The 23,361-nt window shown below is 37.0% G+C and overlaps 1 non-coding gene across 1 annotated transcript; it reads right to left on the reverse strand.

Annotated features, from left to right (window-relative positions):
- Positions 1-1,247: 1,247 nt before the first annotated feature.
- LOC116118155 lies at positions 1,248-1,355 on the reverse strand. The gene has a single exon (XR_004126109.1). It is a non-coding gene; the product is annotated as a small nucleolar RNA R71 (small nucleolar RNA).
- Between the last annotated feature and the right edge of the window lie 22,006 nt (positions 1,356-23,361).

The raw sequence follows: 23,361 nt of genomic DNA on the forward strand, positions 1-23,361 counted from the left end.
TTAAATCTTGACGCTTGTCTAGGGTTGTTTAGGGGTAGATTAATTAGGATCACTTGTTTCCTGATTAATTACTTAAGGAGAGATAGGAAATTATTTTCAACGGTGAATTCAATATGTGAAATGATTCTTTGCATCAATGATCGTTATAAGATTCCGATGGTGGATGTTGACAGAGACCAAGTTCGCCCTTTTGATTGAATTCGAATTAATTGTTTTTTGCTTTTACTGAAATTGTTTTCTTTTTTACACAAACCCCCCAGCGTTTTTCACATCAAAGAAAATTCGGGTAGAACCTCTTCGTGGGATCGCCCTTTCTTACCCTATTACAGTTCAGTAGTTAGGTTCGGAAGGTTTAATCTGGGTGCCTACGCCAGCACGCCAGATTTTGGCGCCGTTGCCGGGAGTGATTCTAGTTGATTTTTTTTTGTTTTTGTGTTTGTTGGATTTTTATCTTGTTTTTGTTTTTTATTTTTTTTATTTTCCAGAAAAAAAAAAATTTTGGCATTACTGTTCACGGCAGGAATTTTGGTGGAATTAGGAGCGGTGCGAGTACCCGTTTCGAAGAAAAGAAATTCTGCACAAGACTAGTAATCCTTAAGGATTCACTAGCCCCACCCTCTCGAGGCCAAAAAACTTGTTTGATAGGGTTTTTGGCTGTTTTTGTGTTTCTAGTCTATTTTTATTTTTTTTATTTTTATTTTTATTTTTTTTTAGTCGGTTTTCATTATTTTCCCTTTTTCTTTTATGGGATTTTTGTTTTATGACCGGTCCTCTCATCTTGGTGTTTAATATTCGATCCGGAAATAGAGACCACTTTGCGCAAGTTAGAAAGGAAGTTCGGAGAGATTTTGAGGAAAGCAATTCTGATTTAGAAGAGGAAGACGTCATGGCTGGAAATCGGACTTTGAAAGAGCTTGCTGCCCCTGATTTGAATCAAGCACCTTTATGCATACTTTTCCTGTTTTAGATGCTGCTACACTTTTGAATTGAAATCTGGACTAATACATCTCTTGCCCACTTTTCATGGTCTTGCGGTGAAGATCCTCACAAGCATCTAAACTTCATGTGGTTTGCACGAGTATGAAACCACGGGGGTGACCAAGGAGCAAATCAAATTAAGAGCCTTCCGTTTTCTTTGAAGGATCGGCTAAGATTGGCTCTATTATCTACCCTCTGGAACTATAACCACATGGAACGAGATGAAGAGATTATTTTTGGAGAAATACTTCCCAGCTTCGAGGGCAGCAAACATTCGAAAAGAAATTTGTGGTATAAGGCAGCACAACGGGAGATTCCTTACATGAATACTGGGAGCGTTTTAAGAAATTGTGTGCAAGCTGCCCCCATCATCAGATTAGTGAGCATTACTTATCCAATATTCTATGAGGGCCTTACATATACTGATAGGAGCATGATTGATGCTGCAAGTGGAGGAGGCTTTGGTGGATAAGACTCCCGAGGCCGCGAGCATTTGATTGCAAATATGGCAGCCAATTCTCAACAGTTTGGCAGTAGGCTTGACCTTCCCCTAGGCGTGATAATGAGGTAAATATTTCTTCCTAGAACAACAAATCTCTAGTCTAACTTCTTTGTTCGTCAAATGGCTGTAGGTAACATGCAAACAGTGAAGGCTGCGGGATTTGTTCGGTAGTAGCATCCAACTGACATGTGCCCAACTCTTCAAGAGGAGCCTGTTGAGCAAGTGAATGCAGGCAGTGGTTTCCCTGGACAACCGCAAAGGAAGTATGATCCTTATTCGAGCACATAAACCCTAGATGGAGGGATCACCCTAATCTTGGCTATGGAAATCAACAAATGAGTCAGCCCTACCCTCAAAACCGCCCAAATTACCAGCAGTACAAGCAGCCATACCCCCCTAACAACAATCGGACCAAACTGCTAATTCTGGTATGTCTTATAAGATATGTTAAGTCTCTTGCTACTAACACTTTGCAATTTCAACAGGAGAAGAGCTAGTGTTCAAAGTTTAGAGAATCAAATGGGGCAGATGGCAACCGCAATCAGTATGCTGGAGGACAAAGTTCAGGGAAATACCCTCTCAAACAGTGTCAACCCAAAAGAAAATGCAAGTGCGATTGTCTTGAGAAGTGGTAAAGAGGTTGAGATTCCAACAAAGACAGCCCCTGCATCATCGAGGAAGAAAAGGAGAAAGATGTAGTTGTAGACAGCAACGTTCCTAACGACGATAGTGTTCCTAAGCGTAAGTTTTCGCCTTTTCTGAGTATAAACCATACCACTTTTTCCTCAGCTTTAGCAAATCCAGAAAAGATGAGCAAAACAGAGATATGTATGAGACTTTTCGTAAGCGAGGTAAATTTCCACTTTTAGTGCTATCAACAAGTACCTCGTTATGCCAAATTTTTGAAGGACTGTGTACACTTAAGAGGAAACAGAAACTTAAGGGTGTGAAAAGGTGAGAGTGGAGAGAATGTTTCTGCTGTGATTCAAAGAAAACTCCCACGAAGTTCAAGGATCCAGGTATGTTTACTATCCCTTGTACGATAGGTACACTAGTTTGAAAGCCATGATAGCTTAGGAGCTTCTATAAATTCATGCCATACTCTATTTATGCTTCTTTGAAACTTGAGCCTTTGAATAAAACTGGTGTGGTGATTCAATTAGCTGATAGATCAATGCCTATCCTAAGGAGTAGTTGAAGATATTTGGTTCAAGTTAATGGCTTAGTCTTCCCTACTGATTTCTATGTGCTTGATATGGAAAATGGTGATCAACTGCCCCTATTTTGTTAGGAAGACCATTCTTAAAACATCCAAGACTAAGATAGAGTTTCATAGTGGTATACTCACCATGGAATTGTGTGGTGAAATTGTCAGTTTATATTTATGATGCCATGAAATATCCTGATGATGTGATAATCATGTTTATTCTATTGATGTGATTGATTCTTTAGCACAGGAAGTTTTTGAACTTGACAGAGAAGATGGATTGGAAGTTGCCATTAGTGAGCATCTGAGAAAGAGGATGAGCAATTAGCTTGGAGTTCTGATTTGCAGGAACTGTTGCGCTTTGAACGATTCTCCAATTTACAGCGTCAGTAAGTCGTTTCTTTTATGGCATTACCAATTTCTGATGAGAGGCCTTTACCCTCTGTTTTGCAGGCCCCCATTCCAGAATTGAAGCCCCTCCCCAGCTACCTCAAGTACGTGTTCCTTGGAGACAAAGAAACGTTACCGGTGATCATCTCTAGCAAACTTAGTGCATCGCAAGAAGAGAAACTTGTGCAGGTCCTTAAGGAGCATAAGACGGCTATTAGTTGGAAATTGCAGATATTAAAGGAATTAGTCCGTCTACATGCATGCATCGTATCCTGCTTGAAGAAGGAGCAAAACCTTTCCGTCAACCGCAAAGAAGATTGAATCCGCCTATGATGATGTTGTGAAGAGGAGATCCTGAAACTTCTTGAGTTGGAGTGATTTATCCCATTTCAGATAGCAATTGGGTTAGCCCTGTTCAAGTGGTTCCTAAAAGACCGGAATAACTGTTGTGAAAAATCAAATGAGGAGTTAGTTCCTCCCGTGTTCAAAATGGGTGGCGGGTTTGTATAGATTACGGAAATTAAATGCTGTAACCCCAAGGACCACTTTCCTTTACCTTTTATGTCAATGCTTGAAAGGTTAGCTGGTCATTCTTACTACTGATTCCCTTGATGGTTATTCAGGTTATTTTCAGATTGCGATTGCCCGGAGGATCAAGAAAAGACGACTTTTACATGCCCATTTGGAACTTTTGCATATCGCCGTATGCCCTTTGGCCTTTGCAACGCCCCTGCCACTTCCAAAGGTGTATGGTTAGCATATTTTCAGATTATGTTGAGCATATCATAGAAGTTTTTATGGATGATTTCACAGTTTATGGAAACTCTTTTGATAATTGTTTACATAACCTTACACTTGTTCTTCAAAGATGCATAGAAACTAGCCTTGTTTTAAATTCTAAAAAATGTCATTTTATGGTAGATCAAGTCTAGTTTGGGTCATGTTGTTTCATCTAGGGGCATTGGGTAATAAAGCCAAAGTTGACATTATTCAATCTTTACCTTATCCCACTAGTGTGCGGGAAGTTCGTTCTTTTCTTGGACATGCAGGTTTTTATCGAAGATCATCAAAGACTTCTCCAAATAGCATACCCCTATGTAAGTTGCGGCAAGGATGTGGTTTTTGAGCTCGATGAGGCATGTAAAGTGGCGTTTGACAAGCTGAAGGAACTGCTGACTTCTACCCAGTTATCCAGCCCCCTGACTGGAATGTTCCTTTTGAGATAATGTGCACGCAAGTGATTATGCAGTAGCGCTGTTTTGGGTCAAAGGATTGGAAAGCATCTCATGCCATTTATTATGCTTCCAGGATTTTGAATGATGCCCAGAAAAATTATTCCACCACTGAGAAAGAACTTTAGCTGTTGTTTTTGCTTTAGAAAATTTCGATCTTATTTGCTTGGTACTAAATAGTTGTTTTTTCTGATCATGCAGCTTTGCGTTTTTGCTGACGAAGAAAGAGGCAAAACCGATTAATAAGGTGGATACTCTCTTGAGTGATTCAATTTGAGATCAAAGACAAAAGACAGGGAAAAAAATCGTGTCGCGGATCATTTGAGTCGGCTAGTTCACGTGGAGGATGAACTTCATTTGCAAGAAATGTTCCCTGATGAGCAATTGTTCTCCACGAGTGTGACATTACCTTGGTATGCGAATCTTGTAAATTATCTGGTTACTAAACATCTTACCTCCTGGTTTGTCTGGGCTCAGAGATAAGCCAAGAGTGATGCCAAATACTATGTGTGGGATGACCCCTACTATGGAAGCATTGTGCAGATCAAGTAATAAGAGGTGCGTTCAAGAAACTGAAATTTTTTCCATCTCACTTTTGTCTCTTATGCATGTGGAGGTCACTTTGGAGCTAAGAGGACAGCGAGAAGTGCTAGAATGTGTTTCTTTTGGCCATCTTTATTTCGAGATTCATACTCTTTTTGTAAGTCATGCGTAATTGTCAACGGACAGGTAATATATCCCAAAAAATGAGATGCCACAAACCCCCATCTATTTTGCGAAATTTTGATGTTTGGGCATCGACTTCAGGGGACCGTTTCCTGTATCTTTTGGTATGTTTTATATTTTGCTTGCTGTTGATTATGTCTCGAATGGTGGAAGCTAAAGCCACTAGGACTGATGATTCAAAGTTGTTGCAGATTTTATCAAGTCTAACATTTTCTGCAGGTTTGGAATCCCAGAGCTCTAATAAGTGATCGGCACTCACTTTTGCAATCGAACGTGGGAGGCTTTGTTGGCAAAGTATCATGTAACCCACAAAGTGTCTACTGCCTATCATCCGCAACTAGTGGACAAGCGGAAGTGTCAAATCGAGAGATCAATTCCATCATTGAGAACGGTCAATCCAAGTAGAAAAGACTGGGTTTCGTTTGGATGATGCCTTGTGGGCATATAGGACTGCTATAAGACGCCCATTGGTATGTCACCTTTTCGTTGGTGTTTGGGAAAGCATGCCATCTTCCAGTTGAGTTAGAACACAAGGCTTATTGGGCGATCAAGAGTTTTAACATGAAGAGGATGAAAGTGGAGAACATAGGAGTTGCAAGTGCAGAGTTAGAGGAAATTCGCAATGAGGCCTATGAGAATGCAAGGATTTACAAGGAAAGAACGAAGGCTTTTCATGACAAGATATCTCTAGGAAAGAGTTTAAGTTGGTCAAAAGTCCTTCTATACAATTCACGACTTCGTTTTTTCCAGGTAAATTGCGTTCTCGTTGTTGGACCTTTTGTTGTTACTAATATTTTTCCTCATGGTGCAGTTGAAATTCAAAGTTTAGGACACTTCGAAAGTGTTCAAGGTGAATGCCATAGACTTAAGACTTTCTATGAAGGTCTCCAAGAAGAAACCGTGGCAGGATTGGACCTTGGAGATCGACTTATTCAGATTGAAGACGCAGCTTGAGTCGAGCCAACGACAATAACAAAGCGCGCTGCTTGGGAGGCAACCCAAGGGGTATTTTGTTTTCCTTTTCTAGCATTTTAAATTTTGGTTATTGTTGCCTTTTCTTTGCATTTCATCTTACATTGGGGACAATGTCAGTTTTAAGTGTGGGGGAGGGGATTTAGTTTTGTTTAGGTTCTGTTTTTTGTGTTTAAAAAAAAAAAAAAAAAAAAATATGCCTAGTTTAAGGGTATATCGGCTGGAAACCAGAACCCCCTTAAAAACTACTCCTAGCAGTACTTGGCAAACTCGGGTATAACAACGCCACGTACACCTTAAACGAAATCCTCATGTTGTTTTTAGGAAGGTTTATGCTTTAAGTCATGTCTTTGAACGTCTAGTGATGCATGAAATAGTAACTTGACTTTGTTATTGAGCATATTCCTTGACTTAGATGTTAGCAATCTTCATAAAATAGAGTTAATCATTTGAATCTTTGTAGTTTGAAATAATATGTCTTGAGAATTTGTGTAGACTTGGTGACGAAGCATGATGAGGAGTGTAAACAACCCTTAAAAGAAAGAAAAAATTGTTTCTCTTAAGCTAGTCCTAAATTTGGGTTTAAGCAATAGGAAAAAGAAAAGAAAGGTATGTGGTGAGTCGAGATGGAGCTAAACACGCCTCACTCATAAACACAACCATGAAATGAGATGGGTAAAATGCACTCATTCTTTTCAAAACAAAAAAAAAAAAAAAAAAAAAAAAAAGAGAAGAAAAAATTGTATCCTTAGTGTTGCTACCCGTTGTAGTAGTAAAAGAGAAACAGTAAAAGAAAAATTGAGAGGTGAGTTGTACACGATTGGTTGTGATTAGTTTCCCTTGTTTGCATTGACTAATTGAGAGTAATTGTGGAAATGAATGAAGAGAGATGAATGTCATTACTCTGTTTTATTTTATTTTGCTGCTTCCTAAGTTGGTATGAATAGGCATGGATTAAATATTGTTGCTTATGCATCATGCTGATGTTCTTGAGATGACTGGAGATGTGGTGTTCCTGATATGACTTGAGTGTAGGTTTGTTTGAATTATTTTGCCCGAGGACGTGCAAAAGCCAAGTGTGGGGGAATTTGATGGGAATGCAAAATGTCATATTTAACCCCCTTAATGTTTAGTCTTTATATGTATTTGTTTCCTAATTGTACTCATTATTACTTTATTTTGGTTTAGGAAGCAAATGGAGGTGTTAATTGAAAAACGAATTAATTAGGGAATTCGGACAGTTTCGGCCACTGCTTCGTATTCTGGGCATAATTCTCTCATCCGAGCTCCGATTGAGATGATTCAAAGTTCTGTGGAACGCTAAGAAGAGATCTACAACTTTCATTTTTTGAGTTTTTAGAGATACTGACTGAATCAAGGTTGTAATTGAGCTTGAAGTGACGCACCTGCATTACCGACGTCCTGGAGCGTTCTGACTTGTTCGCAAGTCAGTCTTTTATTGCACGTTTTGAGACATACATGCTGCACGAAAATTCAGCTGGAAACACCACTTCCTATTTTATTAGGACTCTATTTATTTTATTTCCAATTAAATTAAATTAGGATTAATGTTATTTTAGGAAGGAAAGATATTCTTTTAGGAGATTGAGTGGGATTTGAATTCTTAAATTAGATTTAAAAGGAGATCAGAGTAGGTTTTGGGGGACCACGCCTCTCTCTCTTCTCTTCTCTCTCGAAATTTTCTTTCACTTGAGTTTTTGTGATGGCCAGAGCGGCTAGAACTTTTGTAACTTGGGTCGAAGAAACGGAAACCTCGGAATCAATAAACTGTGAATCTTTCTGTTTTTAGTGTTAATTCATGTTTTATTATTGAATGTTATTCTGTGCATATTTTTATGATTGATGCATTTAATTACTAGGAGGCCTACTAGTGTATTATTTGTTGAAATCTACTGCTAAGTTTGAATCAAATCCGTAATTGTTTTGATCCCTCCAACTTGTGAAGCAACTGGGTAAGTAATTTGCTGCGTCAGGATTAGTAACCTTACGAAGAACATTCACTAAATTAAATACAACTGCTTGTGTTTTTGTTGTTTTATCTTCGTCGATCTCTCTTCTAAGGCGGCCACTAGATTAATTCTTGAGCGCTTGTCTAGGGTTTGTTTAGGGGAAGATTAATTAGGATCACTTGTTTTCCTGATTAATTACAATTAAGGAGAGATAGGAAATTATTTTCAACGGTGAATATTCTATGTGAAATGATTTTCTTTGCATCAATGATCAGTTATAGATTCCGATGGTGGATGTTGACAGAGACCAAGTTCGTCCTTTTGATTGAATTCGATTAAATTGTTTTTTTGGCTTTTACTGAATTGTTTTCTGTTTTTACACAACCCCCCAGCGTTTTCACATCAAAGAAAATTCGGGTAGACACTCTTCGTGGATCTACCCTTGCTTCCCTATTTACAGTTCAGTAGTTGGTTTCGGAAGGTTTTAATTCTGGGTGCCTACGACAGCACGCCAGAAAGATTACTTAAAGGCTATAACATTACTTTACCATTTTTCCAATATCAGATTGTATCATGCTTTGATTTCACACTCTCATCAATGAGTTATGGCGATTTCGCTCTCTCATTAACGAGTTAGGGTGAGTTCATGCCTCTCATTACGAGTTATGCATTCACTCTCTCATTAAAGAGTTGGTGAGTTCACACTCTCATTAACAGGTATGGGGAGTTCACGCTCTCACTACGAGTTATGGCAGTTCGCGCTCTTCATTAACGAGTTTAGCGAGTTTTGCCGCTCTCATTATGAGTTATGGAGAGTTAGCGCTCTCATTAACTATTTTATGGCAAGTCCGCGCTCTCCTTTACGAGTTATGGTGATTCGCACCTCATTAATGAGTTATGACAGTTTGGAATAGCTTCAGTAATTTGACAATAACTTGAGCTACAGGCCTCAGATTTGGATGATTCTTGAACCGTTGGAAAGCTTACTCGAAGATCTAAAACTCTTATGTTTACCACTTTTGCTATACTCATAATTATCATGCTCATACTCCCATCTAGGAGCTGTTTTGATTCAAAAGTTGGATTGGTGACTGGGTTTAAGCCTGCTGGTTTTTTACTGTTGGGAAGGTGGAAAAGAAACTGTTGAAAATAGTAGAGAGCTTGGATGCGCAGCTCCTCCTTCTAGCACCAAAATGTTAATGCAAAATACACCAATTAGAGTGATTCGATTGACCTTGGTGTGAATCGGAACGGATGTGTGCATGATTTAATGAAATCAGCAATTGAATATTAAGAGCAAAAATGAGCGATGACAAGAGGCACTATTTTTAAGTGGTTCGGCAAGTTTGAATCTTGATGCCTACTCCACTGTTTTCTCTTATTGAATGAGAATTACAAATGAATCTTTTCCTACAACAATTGTCTACCCCCAGAAAACAATTATGATGGGTTTATATAACACCCATTTACATGATATGAGTGTGTAAGATTCAAATAAGTTGATTAGAAAGTTGCATGATCTTCGGCTACCTCATGGAATCTAATCAATGCTAAATACTTCCTTTCAATCGAGCCAATCTAAATCTCTTCTCTCCTAATAGGGAATTATCCCCTCCTCCGGATTCCCGTACAACAATGTTTATTTTTGTTTATAGTGTAAGAATTAAATCTAATTTATTAATTAAGATGGGAAAATTTTACTTTAATCACTTTTTAATATAATAAATGTGTTCATTTTATGAATGGGCCTTGTTTATTAAAATTTAAAGTATCTCTTCTTTTTTATTTTTGCTTTGTACTTATTTATAACTAAATTGGTGATTTAGATAAATATATACTAGTTAAGGAAATCTATATATTTTTTATCAAAATTTCAAGGCAGACTGGCCCTCCTTAGTCCTTAGTAGGCTCCACCTAGAAGTACAAAATATTCTCGCTTTTAGTTTGTAAATATATTTGAATATATTGCTCCGTTTGTTAGTTTTTTTAGAATAGCATTATTTCTATAGTATGTTTTGGAAAATATGATAGTTTGAAAATGTTTTTGGTATATTTTTCAAATATTCCTAAAAATATTTAGATTATTTTAACCCCCTAGGTTTATAATTTACTAAACACCCCCCTAATAAAGTTTATAAATTGACAAAACACTCACATCCACCCAACTATTTGCCAACACCGACCACCACCGTCGCGATGGTCGAATCCGTCGGGACCATCGACTAATCTAGCTTGTCATGGTGCCGAATCTGGCCTTTTTTGGCCATAACCACCGTGGACTAGTCAGACAACCAAATCTATGGCCATAGATCTAGCCGTTGATGGCTAAATTTGGCCAAATCTATCGTCATTGATACCAAGATATGGCTATCATCATAATAGAATCATGCATGACTGACCAGATCCAACTAGTCATGCGTCGTTGCAGTGGCGGCGGTGGTTGCTGGCGGTGATAGTGGCTGGTGGGGGTGGGGGTGTTTTTGTTAATTTTAAAACTTTTATTGAAAAAGGTAATTGTTAATGTTTTGAGTTGAATAATACAATTGGATTTTGAAGAATATTACAACACAAATGCATTTTTCATTTTTTAGGATAGGATAGTGTAAAACTAGTGTTAACACATAGGGTTTTTAATTAGTATAAAAAAATATATTAAATGATTACAAAATAAAAGGACTAACTAAAATTAGACAAAAATTTGAGATAGCTTAAAAAACTATGCTTTTTATTAAAGATTCTCTCCATTTGGGTACATCATCTTATGAAGGGGGAAAGTGTATTTATTACTAATTTTCCACCCGGCCTTCACAAGATGATTATTGGTGGTAATCGCGCTATTACTAATTGCCACATGATGGAGCCATAGTCACACACTAAGGAGAACTAATTGCGGATTGTATATTTTGATCAAAGAGGGTTAATTTATTTTGGTCTTTTCACCAGATAAGGTATTCAGTAATTTTGTATAGTTGTCGCCTATGTCTTTTATTTATAGAAAAATAAACTACCTCATTAAATTTAATACCTTATATCATGTATTTATTATATGCACTAATTAATATTAATATATATTTATTATATATTAATATTAATTGAAATAGAATACCTAATTAGTTAATTAATATATTTAAAATTAATTCTAATTGAAACCTATTTAATTCTATTCTAATTGGTTTAGATTAAACCCAATATGGAATAGAATAATATCCTATTCCAAGATGAAATAGATTTTAAGTTGCACTAATTAGTCAACATAAATTAGGTTTCAATAAGACCATCATTCACTCAAAAGTATAACTCAATTTGGAAAGAGAAACTTAACCCTACTGCCCCACTCCCTCTCTGTGCAATTGGGAATTCGTCCTTAATCTGCAAGTTCTCTATGTGGATATTGAAGCGCGATTCTGCACTATAATCAGTTGTTAAGAATCAAGCAGGATGGGTGCATGGTTCCTGGGAACCATTTATGTGGACCCGTTTCACGAACGAGAATGGCAAAGGCAATGGTATGCCTTCCATGTTGGCGCTAGGGGAGCTGGAGAAAGTTCTCTGACATTTTAAAGTGGTTGGCCAGAGAGAACAAGGCCTCCATTATTATGTTATTGACTATATGTGTTTAGGGATACAATAAGATAGGTTTTTCGGTGATCAAAAACATATCTCGCCTACTAGACGTCGGAGACCTTGGGATCAGAGAAGAAAGGCTTTGGAATTCTTCTCTCTCTTCCGTGTTCCCCCCGTCACACCCCCCCCCCCCCCCCCCACCCCTCCCTGGCCATGAACAGCTTTTAATAGAGAAAGGGATGTGATGCTATGATGACTAGTACAGTTAGCCACGAGTTGGATTGTGCGACGGTCAAAGGCTCACATGCTCCTACTTCATGCTCATATGGTGTGTAGTTAGATGCTCTAATAGCCACAATTATTGTGACTCTTTGTAATAAAGTCATTGATCACTAAGGCATTTTATCTATATCCACATAAATCATCATTTGTGGTATTGGATATATGCCCTTAGAATGGTATAACGTGACGAGAGTATCAAGTGTGTTCAATCTTGATAGTGAGAACCTATGAGCACATCTGGTGGCTCTAGAAACGTTTGTAGCCCCATATTATTCTGATAAGGGCACAGATAATCCGTAAGGCTATCATAGTGTTAAAAAACCCTATTGAAAGGCATGACTGATCTCACTTGTCAAGGTTGCTCGGTGACAATATGGTGCAACACATAGGTGCTTGCTGTAGGCAAGTTCACTGGACTGACCCACTAGAGGGTTCCATGTGGATGGTAACCCCAGTGTCTATGGAACAAATCCTCCAACGAATGGTGGTGCATGTGATCCTTAGACTTGAGATCACCAGAGCGTCTTGTGCACCGATTGGTGCAGTTTGACACTAGCCTAACGCAGTTCTATTCAGAGCTGTCAATACGGTAGTGATTGGCTACATCAAAGAGTGTATCAAGACTATGATGGATTGACAGAGGATTCATCACTCCCGGGTACGGGAGAAAGTTATCTCACAACCCAATTCAGTAAATGGCAATGACACTAAAACTGTGGCCACAGTGGGATTGAGTTGTTGCTCTATCCAGTTTATAATTCTGGTCATTGGTCCAGTAACTAAATACATACATATCGAGAGTAACTGAGATTGACACTATTTCTATGCCTCGATCTCATTGAGATAACGGATGATGAAAGGATTGGATTGCATGATAACCATATCGTTGACAGGTAGCTACTTCGCTGAATTCGAATCTATCGGGTGACCATGATGCCTTGCTAGGGGCCAATTTTGGTCTGTGTGTAGTGAGATGATTAATTAGTGTTAATCGCGATACTACACAGTACCGGTATGATAAGAAGCCTACGAGTCCACACATAGAAGATAATTTAAGAACCAGTTTATAAGAAGGGTGTTTTCGTCTTTTTAGGCAAAAGGGTATTTTGGTAATTTCACAGTGTAATTAAATTTGCTGAGGTCATAGCCTTTATTTAATTTGTTAATAAAATTAAATAAGTGAGATTACGTTTAAATATGTGTTCGCATATATTTAAATAAATTATCATTATTGTTAAATGTTAATATTATATATATATTAATTTAATTTAATTGAGATAATGATAATTAAAATTAAAATATCTAAATAGGGCTGTCTAGATACAAGGGGTGTTTGGGTTGGTGCCCAAGCCCATTCCATGATGGAATAGGGCAAAGTGTGCACTATATAAGTGCAACACTTTGTGAATTAAAACAAGATTTTCATTCAATCATTTAGACTAAAATTCCAGCCCCCTTTTCTCTCTTCCACGCCAGTTTGCCTTTTAGGTTGAATCAAATATTATTTGATTTGTTCTTGGTTCTTAAGGCTAAAGAGGATCTAGCAAATCCCTCTTTAGTTCCTTGGGGTTATCTTCTATGGACTACATTGGTTTGATCCTATTCTTGGGTCGGTAGCGAAACCCGTTCAGAGACAAGTTGGAGGAGCCTCCAAACGTGCGTATGATTTGTTAAACTCTAAACTGATTTTTCTGCAAATTCTAATATAATGTATAAATTGTAAATTTGTGTCCTGATCTTGGTTCTAAGGAACGATCTATGATGTAAATAATTTTTGTTTTCCGCTGCCATGTATGATCGTTTTCTAACAGGTGTCCCATGTGCCAATAGGTGTCTATGTAGGTCTCCTATTGGTTGAGGTGCATGGAGAACATGTGTAGACTATGTCCTACCATTTGTTGTTGGTCACTTCATGCAGAGTATATGTGGTGAGATGATCTATTCGCTTGGGGAAGATATTTTCGTCTAGTGGTCCCTTCCTTGTCACACGATATGCTTGTGCTTGGGTTGGATGCTTGCGCTCTTTACTGAGCTTCTCTACTTCTCGAGCTTGATTCTTGCTCTATTCTAGGGCGTGCCCCGAGCTTCTCGTCTTATTCCGAGTTGGGGTTTTTACCACACAACACCAGGTATGATGAAATCATTCATTGAATGGATATTAATTTGTGATGTCTGCCAATGATGTAAGTCTGAATCTTGTGCCTATTCAGGGCTGCTTCAACCCTTGACCATTCCTTCTCGAGCTTGGAAATTAGTCTCCATGGATTTTATTGACAAGTTGCCAAAATCGCAAGAGTTCGACTCTATTATGGTAGTGGTGGACAGATTCACAAAAGGCAGCCAATTCTTTCCGCAATGTAGTATACTCTCTCTCTAGCTAGTAATTCTTTGAGAAATATATGACAAAATCCACTAGATAACTTTTGTAAACATATATACATACAAGTACATAATGTAAAATCCGAAAATTCTGATTTTAATTTATATAAACATATACACAAAATAACTTATATACTTTAATAAGTACAAGGTAGTCTTGGACAATGCCGCCAAACTCCTCTGCTTCTTGACGTCCCACCCGATCATAAATCATCTAGTACCTGCAAAACAGTAAAATAACAGAGTGAGCGCTAATTGGTCAATAAGTAAACCAAATTGCACTACTGTTTTCCTCTGTTACTCATGTTCTGATTTTCCTTTTCTTACTTTAATCTTTGCTAATATTCTTCATTCTTTTCTGATATTCTGATTTGCTACTTACCAATGTGCAAAGACAATGAATAAAACTGTACATCGTCGAGCACATAAGAAATGCTGAATCATGCAAGTAGCATAACACATATGTAGAATAATAAACTTTCCTAAGAAAAGAACTTTCTTTTCTTTTCTATTTTCTGTCTCTTATGTTGTATCTCTTTCTTTTCTTTTCTATTCTGGTTTGCCGATCAGACTATGTTGAGGCATGGATTTGGAACCCTGGCCATGTGAGTGTATATTGGGTACAATCCTCATCTACATGCACTGCTGACAGACCATACTAATGATGTATCTCTCTGTTAAGGCCGCTCACTGATGGCGGCGTGCATGTAGGTATTCTTTGTTGAGTACAGTCCTCATCCACATGCACTACTGACAGACTGTACAAGTGTTGTATCTCTCTGCTGAGGCTGCTCACTGATAGCGACGTGCATGTGGGCATCTCTGTCACTCACGGGTTCCCCATCACAACGACCTTATAACATAGCATGCTGTAGAAAGAGACTATACACATTTCCAAATAAATTTCCAAGCTATGGAAATTCTACACTTGCATTCTTTAGTAAATGAGAAAAAATACATACTTGCATGTTAGCTTAAAAGAAATCTACAAGCCATTTTATTTTCTTTCTTTTGCTCATTCTTTGCTAACATATTCTTTACTATTCTCATTTACCAAATCAAGGCTATATATAAATCATATGCACAATATGTGCATGATCAAGCCCATTCTTTGATATTTTTTCCAAGTTCACATACACAACCTTGAAAATTCATTATGGCATAATGGTATGTCATAACATATTCTACCGTTTTTACTATCTCAAATGCCATATCAAAGTAACACTTTAACATGCAATTCTTCTCTAACACTTTCATGTGCTATACAAGAAGTAGTAAAGGTTCAAGTAACTAAAACTAAGCACTAAGGGCCATTTCTCTCATAGAACTAACATGACCAAGTGATATTCTAAATTTTGCAATAACAATATGCACTCTTGAATACTAACATTTACACTTGGTTAAGCCCAATATAATCTTTCTACCTCAATTCTTACCTTTCTCTAACCCTTTCTTCAATAGGGTTTAGCCAACTCATGCATGCATCTTCTTTTTGGATTTTCATCAAACACTTCATATGCACATGCAACTACCATAAACTTGGCCGATTTCAACAAATCTCAACACTTCAAAATTTCAACACTAATTCTTCCATAACTTCACCAAATCACCACATACTCATACTGTAATACTTTCTTTTTGTTAGAGTAGATGCCCTAGAGCCAATCAATTATTGTAGAATTGACTCTTTGTAATAATGTTCATTAATCAATAAAAAGGCATTTTATACTATATCGCGTAAATCATTATTATTGCAATAAGTATTGATATATGTCCTTAAAATGGTAGAACCATGACGAGGGTATGAAGTGTTTCAAATCTTGATAGTGAGAACCCTATGAGCACATATGGTGGCCATTCTAGAAACGTCTATAGCCCCAGTATTATTCTGAAGTAAGGGCACAGATAATACCGTAAGGCTATCNTCGAAACTGTCCGAATTCACTTAATTAGTTCCGTTTTGCAATTAACGCCTCCATTTGCATCCTAAATCAAAATAGAATAATAATGAGTATATTTAGGCAGCAAATAAGTATAAAAGACTAGAAATTAAGGGGGGTAAATATGACATTTTGCATTCCCATCAGGTTCCCCATCGCAACAACCTTAAACATAGCATGCTGTAGAAAGAGAATAGAAAGAGATACTGTGCACATATCAACATGAATTTCCAAGCTATGGAAATCCTACACTTGCATTCTTTAGTAAATGAGAAAATATACATACTTGCATGTTAGCTTAAAAGAAAACTACAAGTCATTTTCTTTTCTTTCTTTCTCATTCTTTGCTAACATATTCTTTCATATTCTCATTTACCAAATCAAGGCTATATATAAATAATATGCACAATATATGCATGATCAAGCCCATTCTTTAATGGTCTTTCCAAGTTCACATACACAAACTTGAAAATTCATGATGGCATAATGGTATGTCATGACATATTCTACCATTCTCTACTATCAAAATTGCCATATCAAAGTAACACTTTAACTTGCAATTCTTCTCTAACACTTCCATGTGCATTTAAAGAAGTAGTAAAGGTTCAAGTAACTAGAACCAAGCACTAAGGGCCATTACTCTCATGGAACTAACATAACCAAGTGATATATTAAAATTTGGCATAACAATATGCACTCTTGAATACTAACATTTACACTTTGTTAAGCCCAACCATAATCTTCCTACTTCAATTCTTGCATTTCTCTAACCCTTTCTTCATTAGGGTTTGGCCAACTCATGTATGCATTTTCTCTTTGGGTTTTCATCAAACAATTCATATGCACATACAACTACTAAGCTGGCTACACTTCCACATCTCTCTAAATCCACCAAAATTTGAGCAAAAACTCACTTATTATAGCATCATACCTAGCCATTTTCAACAATTCTCAACACTTCAAAAATTTCAACACTAATTCTTCCATAACTTCACCAAATCATCACATAACCATACACTACTTCTCATGGCTGGAAATTACACATCATTCAACATAAAAAACAGCAAAAAATTCTAACATACAATAACATAAAAACATGCAAGAATCATACTACACAAGTCTTGCTCAAATCAAGGCTAAAATTAGGTTTACTTACCTTGAATGTGTGATATCACCTCCTTTTGCTAAAAGTCTCTTCCTCTTGGACCTAGATCCTATAAAAACCATAAGAATTTAAAACATTAAAGTTTAATCACACTCCTTTTGCTAGAATCTTACCTTTGGATGCTTTATGATTAAAAATCTATGAAAATCCAAGCCAAATCCTATGATTTTCCTTTGAAATTTAGTGAAGAAAATTGAGAGAAAATAGGGTTGAAGGGTGGCATGAATAAGGGTTAGACTGGCTAGGGTTTAGGTTATTGCAACCTTATAACTATATATATATTCCCATTTTGCCCTTGCACTTTCTATAAAATTTCATCTATATCCTATAGTCAATTACCAAAATACCCTCATTTTTATTATCTTCTTCACATTATTTTGCTTCCTTTCACTTCCCACTTTTTCAAATAATTGTGAGTGAAAAGACCATTTTACCCCCTAATGAAGTTTTAAGGAATTTTCTTCACATTTGTCTATGGTAACTTCAAAGAAATCCAACTAAGGGTATTAGGGCATAAATAAAATTACGTACCTTGATGTGGGTGTTACAGCGTGACAATGCAAAACCAGCCCAAAATAAACCCATTTGTACCATTGCGTAGGCTGCTCGTTGAAGAGGTTTTATGCATGTCCACGCATGTGGGAAGCAGCTTAAAGACTTGCTAATCATGCACCAACACGTCAACAAGCTAACGGTACAATTCGTGAATCAGTTGACTCACCATAGTATCCATTATCACCAATCTACAAACATGCAACGAATTAGTGTACACTAGCATTGATTGTTCGTAAATGATATGAAACCTTATTCTACACAAGTCCAAAAACTTGCATAGACCAATCGACGCGATCCTTACACATGCAATGACATGTTGGATTTTAAATCGCTAAAAAAAAAAAAAAATGCACCGTAGTGCAAATGGGAGCAATTTTATGAGGAGTATAGTAAGGTTCCCAAAATGGATCTATTATGCGTAAAAACGCACAACGAATGAAGCACTTGTGTGAAGACACAATGTGCAGGTCAAGGCTATTTGTAAAAGCACATAGCCAATGGGTTTTAGCCATGTGCGACAACACATGGCCCAAGGCAGCCATCGAATGAGGAAGTAACAGTGGATACGTGCGGCAATGTGTAGCTACAAGAGTGGTGATCGTGTGCCATGGCACACAGCCACCAAATGAGGCCAATAGCATTGGCCAAGGCCGCGTGTAAGAGTACGCAACCATTACTTTCCTTGCGCACAATAGCATGCGGTGCTAGCAGCAGTAGCAGCAATGTGCAAGCGTGCTACTATTGGTGCTTTGCCCTTGCCATGCGNAAACGTGGGTATGAATCTAAACCTTTGGATTTATTTTTCTGCAGATTCTTATGAATAAAAACTGTTATTTTCTATGCCCTGATTTTGGGTTCTAAGGAACGATCCATGATTGTAAAATTTTTTGTTTTCCGCTGCACAACCGGGTCGTTTCCTAACACTTTTCACATCCATTTGAAAAGGTTTGAATTCTAAATGGCATGCATAAGCAAGTAACATTCTAATGGCTTTTAATCTAGCAATAGGGGCATAGGTTTCATTGAAATCAATGCCTTCCTCTTGAGAGTAGCCTTGGGCAACTAACCTTGCTTTGTTTCTTATCACTATACCTTGTTTATCCATCTTGTTTCAGAAGACCAATTTGGTGCCGATGATGGGATGATCCTTTTGCTTTGCACAAGTTCCTAGACTTTGCTTCTCTCAAATTGATTTAGCTCCTCTTACAATTCTAGAACCCAAATTTCATCACTTAGTGCTTCATCCGCTTTCTTGGTCTCCATTGAGACAAGAATGCTATAAATTGGCATGTGTTCCTGATCGATGCTCAAGTTCTTTCTCCTTGAGTATGATCGCCAATTATTTGTGCTTCTCTCACTTCTCCTCTTACTCTTGGAAAATAGATCTCCCTTGTTGTTTCTTAAGGTTGCATAAACATGTAATTTTCATCATTAATCTTTTCTTGATGTTCTTATTCTTTATTGAAGGTTGATAAAGGTACTTCATCTTTCATTTCGAGTTCTTTCATCAACACATCAATCTTTTCTTTACTATTGTTTCTTGCATCCTTAGAAGAAGATTAATCAAATAACACATGTATAGATTCTTCAACTAAGAGAGTTCTTTTTTTGAGGACTCTATATGCTTTTGAATGTTAAGAATAACTAAGGAAAATTGCTTCATTCGATTTGGCATCGAATTTTCCAAGGTTGTCCTTACCATTGTTAAGCACAAAACACTTACATCCAAAGGGGTGAAAATATGCAATATTTGGCTTTTTTTCTTTTGAATAACTCATATCGAGTTCTCTTGAGGATTAGTCTAATCATAGCCCTATTAGGGTGCATTTGGTTCAGGGAATGTTGGATTACTAGAGGGTGTGTTTGGTTAGGGCTCTGGAAAGATAACTTTGGTAATCTATCTTTAATTCTGGATATTCTCTTGTTTGGTTGTCAAGTAATGTAATGACTTCTTTCTACTAGTATACTTTAGAACATATGCAATAAAAACATACATACTTAGCATATGAATATAGTTGGGCCCAAATATTTCTTTACTTATAAAATATAATTCTTTACATATACCAAAATAACAAGTACAAAAACTTTAGCAACGGTGGACACTAATGCCAATTCTCTCTGCTTGTCGACTTCCTTCCGACCGCCGCTCAACTATTTCCTGCAAAACATGGAAAAACAACGGGGTGAGCACAAAAATGCTCAGTAAGTAAATCCCTTATCTCTTCTCCTTCTTGGGTTCTTTCCTTACTTAATTCTCTTCTTCTTTCTTTCGTTCCTAGTTCTTTCTCTGTTTCTAATTCTTACTGTTCTTTCTTTCTTCCTAATTCTCGTTGTTCTTTCCTTCTCTCTGTTCTTTCTTTTTATTCTTTCTATTCTTTCTAACCATGATGGAATTCATGGTAATATGCATGAATGAAATGCATATGCAATAATGCATAAAAATGCATTTTCTTTCTTCTTTCTGTTTCTTGTTCTATTTCTTTTCTTTCTATTCTTTTCTTTTCTTTCGTGTCTTGCTTGCTCAAGCTTCTCTTTTCTTTCTTGTTTTTCTTTTCTTTTCTTTTCTTTTCTTATTCCTACTCTTTCTTTTTCTTTCTTTTCTTTTCTTTTCTTTGCTTATTCTTATTCTTTCTTTTCTTATTCTTTGCCGATCGGACTCGGTTGATGCATGGATTCGAAACCTTGGCCGTGTGAGTGAGTACAGTCCTCATCTACATGCACTCTTGTGGACCGTACAAATTTTTCTTTCTTCTTAGGCCACTCAATTAAGGTGGCGTGCATGTAGGAATTCTTCTTGGTACAACCCTCATCCACATACACTCTTACGGGTCGTACAATTCTTCTTCTTCTTATGCCACTCAATTAAGGTGANCAAACTCATTTCAGGAAGTGATTATCCGACGTCTAATTTATTCTTGAAGGAGGTGTGTGCAGTGAAATGTATGTTGGATAGTAAAAGTGAATCTGAAGATGAATTTATTAGAGTAATGGTTAGGAAAATGAAACAGAAGTTTGATAAATATTGGGGGGAATGTAATGTATTGATGTATGTGGCAGATATATTGGATCCTCGATTGAAAATAAGGATTAATCAGTGGGCATTCCCTAAGATGTATTCTGAGGCAGAAGGACGGGCAAATATGGTGATGGTCTGGGATGCATTGTATGAGTTCTATGGGGAGTATGTTCAAGCTAACCAAGGTGTGACTATCGCCCGTACTTCTACATCACAACGGGATGGACATGGAGGCATTGGTGAGGTGGCTGCGGTTGAGGGAGCTGAGGCCTAGGATGATTTTAGCACTTTTCTGGACGGGGTTGAAACTGTTGAGCCTAGTCAGTCTGAGTTGGACTGTTATTTAGGAGAGGGATGCCATAAGTGTGTGGGGGATCATGACTCATTTGATGCCTTATAGTGGTGGAAGGCAAATTCAACCAAGTTTCCTGTATTGTCTACGATGGCTCGAGAGATACTAGCCATCCCGATCACTACGGTTGCTTCAGAGTCTGCATTCAGTGCTGAGAGCAGGGTTATTGATAGTTATTGAGCTTCTTTGTCACCAGCTACGGTGGAGATGTTGTTATGTGGATGTGACTGGTGTCGCACTTTGAATGGAGTGAAGAAAGGGTGCAAAGTAAGTTCCATTGCTTACATGTTTTGTTTAATTCTATATTTAAAATAAATTTATTCTAANTTATTGCATTCTCCATAAAATTCTATCTCTTTTCACTCTCCACAATTTCAACTAATTTTGAGTGAAAAGACCATGTTACCCTTAATACAAGTTTAAGGCATTTTCTTCACATTCTCTCAAAATAACTTTAACCAAAATCAACTAAGGGCTATAAAAACATAAATTAAATTACATACCTCCGTGTGGGCATTACAAGTAATAAAAGATTTCGGTAATCTTTCAATACTAATAGTGATTACTGTAGGTAAATAGGTAATCAGATTACCACTTTAGGGGGTGTTACTTAAAGATTGTCGAGGTAATCTTAATTTTATACCCATTTTGCCCTTAATTAAATACCATTCTGGACATAATTGCCCTTAAATGTCTATCAAATAACAATCACCCAGACCCCTTACATTTGATAATTTAGCTAAAGCATCCTAGCCATAAAAAGTTTAAAAGTTAACAAAATACCCCCAACCACCAAAGACCACTGCCAACCGCCGCCACCACCACTGCCATGTAACACCCACATCAAGGTACGTAGCTTTATTTATGCCCTAATACCCTTAGTTGAATTTTGTGAAAGTTATCTTGAACAAGTGTGAAGAAAATTCCTTAAAACTTCATTAGGGGTAAAATGGTCTTTTCACTCATAATTAGTTGAAAAAGTGGGGAGTGAAAAGAAGTAGAATAACATGGAGAAGTTAATAAAATGAGGGCATTCTTGTAATTGACTAAAGGACATAGACGGAATTTTTAGAAAGTGCAAGAGTAAAATGGGAAACTATATATATTATTATGTAGTAATAAGAGTTCAAGAATGGAAACCCTAGGCACTCCACCCATTGTTTACGCCACTTTGATCCCAAATTCTCTCAATTTTTCTTCCACTAATTCCAAGGAAATTCATAGGATTTTTGCTAGATTTTGATAGATTTTCAATCCTAAGCATCCAAAAGTAAGATTCTTGCACCAAGATGTGAGATTTAAATTTTAAAGTTTGAATTCTTATGGTTTTATATGTTTAGGGTTTAAGAGGTAAGGGGAATTCTACCAAAGAGAGATTATAGTGTTGGAATTGCTCAAATTCAAGGTAAGTAAATCCAACTTTAGCTTTGATTGGATAAATACTTGTGCAAAGAAATTTATTGTATGTTGTATGTGTATTTGGATGATGAGAATTATGGATTGAAATTGAGGTTGTTTAATTTGTGAATCTTATGGCCATGAGAAGTGATGTATTAGTTTGTGTTGAGTTGATGAAATTTTGGGTGAAATATGAAGAATGGATATGGCATAGTGGAGGATGAAATTCGACTAGGGTGGTTGTTGGCCTTAGGGAGTTTTTGCTCCAATTTTGGTGGCTTGGGAAATATGTGGAAGTGAAACCAATTTAGGGTTTGTATGTGCATGTACGGTGTTTGATGAAATGTCAAAGAAAGTGCATATATATGAGTATGTTAGATTATTACTTTGTTATGGAAATGTTGTTGGTAGAGAATACTAGTTCCATAATGATACCTTTATATGCCATAATTAATTCTTACATTTGAGCATTTGCATTTAGAAAGAATAGCAAAGAATGAGCATATTTACATGCACATATACATGTATTAGAACGTTAAAGAATAAAGAGAAAGAAAGAAAAGAAATAAATTGTAGAATCATCCTTTAAAGAATATAATTAAAGAATACATCAAAACTGAAATTTTACTTAAAGAAATATAAAAAGATAAGAGAAGAGAAGGTTGTTGCGATGGGGAGCCCATGAGTGACAAAGAAGAAGAATAACCCTGCATGCACGCCGCCTTTAGTGAGC

This window comes from Pistacia vera, unplaced genomic scaffold, assembly GCF_008641045.1.
Source record: "Pistacia vera cultivar Batoury unplaced genomic scaffold, PisVer_v2 Contig838, whole genome shotgun sequence".
In the NCBI taxonomy this organism is placed as follows: Eukaryota; Viridiplantae; Streptophyta; class Magnoliopsida; order Sapindales; family Anacardiaceae; genus Pistacia; species Pistacia vera.